The sequence below is a fragment of the Pseudophryne corroboree genome, chromosome 1, assembly GCF_028390025.1.
Source record: "Pseudophryne corroboree isolate aPseCor3 chromosome 1, aPseCor3.hap2, whole genome shotgun sequence".
Lineage (NCBI taxonomy): Eukaryota > Metazoa > Chordata > Amphibia > Anura > Myobatrachidae > Pseudophryne > Pseudophryne corroboree.
In genome coordinates this window covers 1,139,839,563-1,139,846,869 of record NC_086444.1, presented here as the reverse complement: position 1 = coordinate 1,139,846,869, position 7,307 = coordinate 1,139,839,563, and the positions used below count along the sequence as shown (strand labels likewise).

The window sequence follows — 7,307 nt, the reverse complement described above, 5'->3', positions numbered from 1 at the left end:
AGATGCACTCTTTATTGTCCTGATTATTGTGGGCGCTACAAAGCCCTCCTGTTGCTTAGACCATTTGAGAACACAACGGTAGTAGATTTTATCCTGGGAATTCCAACCCCAAGACCTTACTGTCATTATTATTGCCTCAAATCACCACTGATTAGATCTTTCGGCAACAATTTAGCAATTTATTGTATCAATACTCTCTGATACGAATATAACCTGATAGTTACTTTGTGATTGACATTCTGGGTCCTAATACAATCGGTCAACGGTGCGCCTAGGAGACAGACTTACCTACGGTCAGACCGCACTGAGTATGCCCAAACTCGTCTGATCTTGGAAGCCAAGCACTGCAGGGCCTGGTCAGTACCTGGATGGGGAACCACCAGGGAATACTAGGTACCGTAGGTATTTTACTCTCCAGCAGCTAAAACATTTTGGGACCCAGTGCATCAACTTGGTTTCAGGTTACAGCATTTATCAGACTATATCAGACCCGAGGTAGTGACACGTCAAACACTTTACTGTAGATCAGCTGTGTTTTGGTTTCCTCTCTGGTTCTTTATATCCTGATATTTGCATCTTCTTACTAAGGTGCTGGCTTTTTCCTTTAAAAAAACATCACAGTTTTACATCCAGCTGCAAAATTGCCATCAATTTGCAACTTTTGCCAAAACAATCCAGAATGGAACCGATTACATTTGCCCCCTTGTCACTCTCCGTTTTGTAACATTTTGCAACAACATCTAGATGACATTATTTTACCAGAATGCTCTGTCCTTGTACATCATGTAATTCACTTCAAATTGTACAGCGGTGAAAGAGGAAAGTACTCATAGATCAAGTGATGTTTGCTTTTATAGTAAATAAAGATTGCACTTTCAACCACTGATGGATAGAAAGCATATATTGCTGCCTAGGTTAACCTTCTCTTATAACCCTTTCAGACATCAGACACAGGAAATTTGCTGGGTCCAGTATTTAGACCCGGGTCATTTGCTTTCAGACATATCAAAATCCTGGGTTGATGCTCGTTCACCTGCATAAAGCCAGGATTTTTGTTCATGTCGGAAAGGGCTATCAGTGTCTTCTCAGGTTAGGGTTTTCGGAAAAATTAATTCTACAGCATTAAACCCAAATCTAAATTTCTCTGCACATGTTACATCAGCCCCAGCTGCAGTGCAGCATGGTTTTGCCCAGTTGTGCTTTTTTTGCTTTGCTGACAAACTTGAATCAGGCTCTCAATGCAATACAATAAGAATATCATATCAGTAATGTGAAAGACTGCAAGAACACACAAAGAGTGAAATTAAAACATATTTCAAAACACATAAAGACATATATGGAATAGTGGGGGTCAGATCATTTAAAGAACACATTTCTGAACATTAAAATAAAAAAATAATACTCTAGGGGGGAGATTTATTAAGTTTGGAGAGTGATAAAGTAGAGAGTTTCACTTTCCAGGGTACTAAACTGAGATTCTTACCTCTGTGCTGTGTGTCACGGGCCGGCTGGCGCTGAGGTCCACTTCTGCTTTTGCTGTGTATCGCTCCCTACAGCATCCTGTCATTCCATCTCCTTAGCAGAGTTCCCACCAGATTCAGTGTGGGGGCGCGGCCATGTTGGATGAAATCATCTGACCACTCTCGGCTGGTTGGCATGCTGCTCCTGGTCAGCTGACCACAACATCCAATGGTATGGCAGTAGTTCCTATAAAGGGAGCTTCCTGGACACCCTGGAATCACCAGTGCAATGTCACTTATCCTGAAGTCACATCCCTGTACTGTGCTCCCTGATGCTCTGCATTCATCCGGTTCCACTCCACTTGTATCCAGTTTCAGTCTTTTTGCCTCATAGATTCTGCTCTAGTACATTTATGGTTCCAGTCCGGTCACTATCCAGTTCCAGCCCGGTCACTCTCCAGTTCCAGTCTGGTCAATTATCTCGTCCCAGTAGAGATGTCTCTGACTCCACTTCAGTTACCAAACAAGTTTCAGTTCCAGTTGTTTCTGACTCCAATCTAGTTGCTAAGCAGGATGCAGTTCCAATTGTCTCTTACTCCAGTCCGGTTTCCAAGCAAGTTCTATGACTTTGGTCTGGTTGCCAAGCTGGTTCCAGTTGTCTCTGACTCCAGTCCGGTTGCCAAGCTGGTTCCAGTTAAAGTTGTCTCTTGCTCCAGTCCAGTTGCCAAGCCAGTTCCAGTGCTGGGGTCCCTGACTCCAGTCTGGTTGTCACGCCGGTTCCAGTTCCTGTTGTCTCTGTGACTCCAGTTCGTTTGCCAAGCTGGTACTAGTACAGATTCTTCAAAATTTGTTAGAGCAGAATAAAGTTATTTTCTCATTACTACTCTTGGTCATGCCTTCGGGCTAGCCACCACTAGAATGGTATGCGGTCAGCATACCTAAAGTCAGGATCCCAGCTGTCACAATACCGCCACCAGGATTCCAACAGTACCACCATACCGCTGCCAGTATACCGGCAAGGTAGGTGATTCCCCCTCTATGGGTATCCATGACACCCATAGAAGGAGAATACAACCTGTGGCGAGCGTAGCTCACCACCGAGCCCACAGCATGGTGAGTGCAGTGAGTGCACTCGCCCCCCTGCCGGCATTCAACCGCTTGGGATGCCGATGTTGGGATCCTGATGTTCGGCATCCCGGGCGGCGGGATCTCAAACTGATCCCACTAGAACACCTAAGTTTACTGAGACTTACAGTTAGCCAGTGTTCCTAGCTCCTCCTCTCAGTCGTTACTGGTCCATGAGCAAGTGTTTATCAGACCACCCAGCTCCTGCCATACCTCTACCAATCCTGCCCGGGCCCTCATGCCTATCCCAGTCAGACCTGGTCCTCAGATATGATAAGAGAGTGATAATCATCTCCTAACTGTCATTTTTCATACACTGGGTGGATGTACCAACCTGTTGCGGTACATTCTGCTACACATCGTACTAACATATGCGATTCATTTTGCAAAAAACAGCTCTTGCAATCAGAGCTGTCCTTCATAATGCACTGCGGCTATTGGACTTCTGGCGGCCGCAGGGGATGCCGGGAGGGTTCCGTGATGGAACCCTCTCCACATCGCCCCTTCGGGGGCCATACAAAAATTATCAACTTAAAAATTACCCTGCCCTCCAGTAGTTATGCCCCTTATAGGCACGCCAAAAAATGGGTGTGGCCAATTAAAATGGGACGTGATACATATATGCCCCTAATAGTGCAGTGCCAGATACACATATGCCAATGCAGTGCCAGATACACAAATCCTGCCACAGTGCCAGATACACAAATGCCCCCACAGTGCCAGATACACAAATGCCCCCCACCCCACTGTGCTGCTCACCGCTGCTGCTGCTGCTCCGTCTGGCTACCGCTCCGTCCGGCAGCGGCGTGTCTCGGCTGTCAGGCGGTCAGGGCAGGTAGGAGAGCACGGCTATATCGGGCGGCGGCGGCATGTAGGATCTCAAACCAACCACTGATTCGTGAGCCAATCAGAGCTAGTGGACCGGCAGCGGCGGCTCCTGATTGGCTGCCAGTCTGCGAGCTCTGATTTGCTCACGAACCGGCGGCTGGTTTGAGATCCTACCCACCGCTGCCGCTGGACATATAGCTGAGCTCTCCTTCATGCCCTGACAGCTGAGACACGCCACCGCCAGAGTGAGCGGCGGCGTGTCTCGCTGACACACAAGCAGGTGGGGTGGAACAAACGGCTTTGCGGGCCTTATACGGCCCGCGGGCCAGAGGTTTCCCACCCCTGCTTTAGTATATCCCGCCCAGAGCCTGCAACATGACAGTTAGAAGCTGATTGGCTGGTACTTTATCTCTCTCCGAGCTTTGATAACTCTTCCCCCAATACTGTATATCAGATTTTGTGCATTGACACTATGGTCATCGACAGTTGTGGGGGTATATAAATTTACAAAATACTTTTTTCTTAGTGGTTCACTTTAATCTCCTTTTGCAATATTAATTTGAGGCAGATACTTCATTTTGGTAATTATTTAATTGTAACTAATAAATAATAATCAATTACAGTATGTTAACTGCCTAATTGTGCCCAGTTTGGACTGACTATTGGATTACTACAGGTTGAGTATCCCTTATCCAAAATGCTTGGGACCAGAGGTATTTTGGATATCGGATTTTTCCGTATTTTGGAATAATTGCATACCATAATGAGATATCATGGTGATGGGACCTAAATCTAAGCACAGAATGCATTTATGTTTCATATACACCTTATATACACAGCCTGAAGGTCATTTTAGCCAATATTTTTTATAACTTTGTGCATTAAACAAAGTGTGTCTACATTCACACAATTCATTTATGTTTCATATACACCTTATACACACAGCCTGAAGGTCATTTAATACAATATTTTTAATAACTTTGTGTATTAAACAAAGTTTGTGTACATTGAGCCATCAAAAAACAAAGGTTCACCATCTCACTCTCACTCAAAAAAGTCCGTATTTCGGAATATTCCGTATTTCGGAATATTTGGATAAGGGATACTCAACCTGTATATACTTACAGTATATTGTATATAGCTGTAGAATTGATGACTACTGTAGATGGAGTTCATTTGAAGAATGTAACAGGAAGGACACTGACAGCAGGTAAACCCAGTCTTTGCAGTATGTGCTTTCTATCCATTAAAGCTTGCAAATGGAATCTTTATTCACTATAATAAAATACAAACAACGCTTGATTTAGGACTACTTTTCTCTGCCAGGGCCTATGAAGTCAACTATGCACCTAACTGATATGGCAGTGACTACACACAGTACTTCTAAACAATATACTGTATAGACACCTTACGTTTAGCCTCTCCATTTACAGATTCATGTAAACTCCTTCGCTCGTTCTCTTCTAACGAAGTGACATAAATCTTCCAAAGCCAGACACAAAATACATTATTTAGGCAGTAATATTACAAATGGAGAAAGATCTCTCTGTTGTCAGGATCCAGACTATTTTAAAGCAGTTAACCCCAGAGCCATCTTAGCATACTGGATAGGTACACTGGGCAGCTGCCCAGGGCACCCAATTCTAGGGGCCTTCGAGCAGGGCTGGGTGGTGGTCATACAATCAGAGAGGCCAGGCAGTATTCTCTACCTGCCTCCTAGCCTGCCTTCATACAGTGAATGGCTGTCAGCATGCTGATTGGTGGATGGCTGGAGATATTCCCCAATCAGAGTGCTGATAGCCATTCACTGTATGGAAGCAGGTGCAGAGACAGTGTGGGATCGCAGAAGGGGTAAGTTATTATTTCTTCTTTTTTTTCATTTATTTCTGTGATTGGTTGGATAGGGCCCCAGTGCATTACTTTGCCCAGGACCTACAATGTTGTTATGATAGCCCTGCCCACACCCACAACTACTGTATCTCCCAGATGATAACTTGTTGGGTATGGCTGGCTAATGACCTCAGTAAGTTCTAGATTCTGTTTCCATTGTCATACCTTTGCATTATCTGACATGTTTAAACACCAGAACCACTTCCTTTATAGAAGATGATGGGACATTCTCCGCTCTTAAACAAGCTTTGTCATGTGAACCTGCTGTGGGGCTAACTGGTTATACCAGCACTTCACACAGTTCTATCAGGAGAACGATGGATGTGCATTAGACGCACACATGAATCAACATACATAGATAAGTACTGTACCACTGCTTACTACAGCTTATCACTAGATTCTATAGCAGCTGGTATATCTCCCTGTGGTAGAGCCAAAGTAACAGCTGCCATAACTGTCATACTTTCAGCCTCACTTGTTTAAGTTTCCTCACTTACAACTGCAGTACCACAGGCATCTGTGCTCATGACCAACACACATTTGTCTAATGAACAGCTCACCATGCATGCCATTAGTTTACACTGATCCAATGGAAAGACAGTAGATCTATAAAGGAAGCTTCCGGGCCACCATCAAGTCACCAGTGCAATATCACTTCTCCTGAAGTTACAGCTCTGTACTGTGCTCCCTGATGCTTTTGCATTCAACCGGTTCCAGACCATTTGTATCCAGTTCCAGTCTGGTTGCCTCATAGGCTCTGCTCTAGTACATCTCAGGTTCCAGTCTGGTACCTATCCTGTTCCAGACCACTCACTTATCTGGTCCCAGTCCAGTTGTCTCTGACTCCACTCCGGTTGTCAAGCTGATTCTAGTTCCAGTTGTCTCTCACTCCAGTCCAGTTGTCAAGCCGATTCCAGTTCCAGTAGTTTCTGACTCCATTCTGGTAGACAAAGGGTTCCAGTTCCAGTAGACGCTGTCTCCAGTCTAGTAGCCAAGCTGGTGCGTGTACAGATTCTTTAAACTTTGTTACAGTAGAATAAAGTTATTTTCTCATTACTGCTTCTGATCATTCCTTGGAGCTAGCCATCTCTAGAACACCTATGTTTGTTGCCATTAGTAAACACTGCTACCCTTTTACCTCTGCCAACTGAATGTGAGCACCACAGCTGTTTCCATACCACTGCCCATCAGGGTGTAGAGAGCGGGGCCGGAGCCAGGCACATTAACGTGCATGGTCTGATTGAGTGGCATGAGCATGTCCTCTCAGACAGGGACAGATCCAGGGATGGGGTCTATTAGTTCAATTGTCCCCACCCCCACCCACCCACACATCATACAGGCAGAGGAGACTGCAGTTACTCAGAGGCAGTAATCTCCATGGACTGACTGCAGCCTAGTGTATACAGGGCTAGGAATGTAAGCTGTTGCCTTAACGCATGTGCCCACTGCCAATGGTGAGCTTCGCTGGGACGGCAGGGGTGGCAGGGTGCCACCTGCTCCTGGGCTGCTGCAGTTTCAGTTTTCCAGGACTACTGGTGCTCCTGTCCCCATGTGCTGCACTACTATAGAGATATAGTTGCACCAAGGGCTAACAGAAAATGCCTGTCCCCATAGCAGGCTTGTGTACTGGCTACAACAAAATGGCTACCGTCAACCAATGATGCTAGAGTGAGGGGAAAAGGGGGCATGGCTTACTGAAGTGAGACAGAGTGGAGGAGTGCCTGATTCCTGTTTTCTCAATCGTCTTGGGAAACCATGTAAGTGTATGTGGGGCTTATATAGAGTAGCATGTGGATGCCGTTGTGGTTCCTGCACCGTTCACCTGATTTGGATGTGGGTGCCCTCGGATTGGGGCAGGCGGTCTACAGTTGAAGCACATCTTGTTTGTTTCGTTTCAGGTTTGCATTGTAAAGTCTGACATAAAAACCAGACACAAAGGAGTAATAATAGGAAAGCACACAGTGGGGCGTATGTAATTGGTTCTAAGATCACAGTCGTGGGAAT

At 45.5% G+C, this 7,307-nt stretch overlaps 1 pseudogene; it reads left to right on the top strand.

Annotated features, from left to right (window-relative positions):
* The first annotated feature begins 286 nt into the window (after positions 1-286).
* LOC134937430 (5S ribosomal RNA) lies at positions 287-405 on the top strand (annotated as a pseudogene).
* The last annotated feature ends 6,902 nt before the right edge of the window (positions 406-7,307 follow it).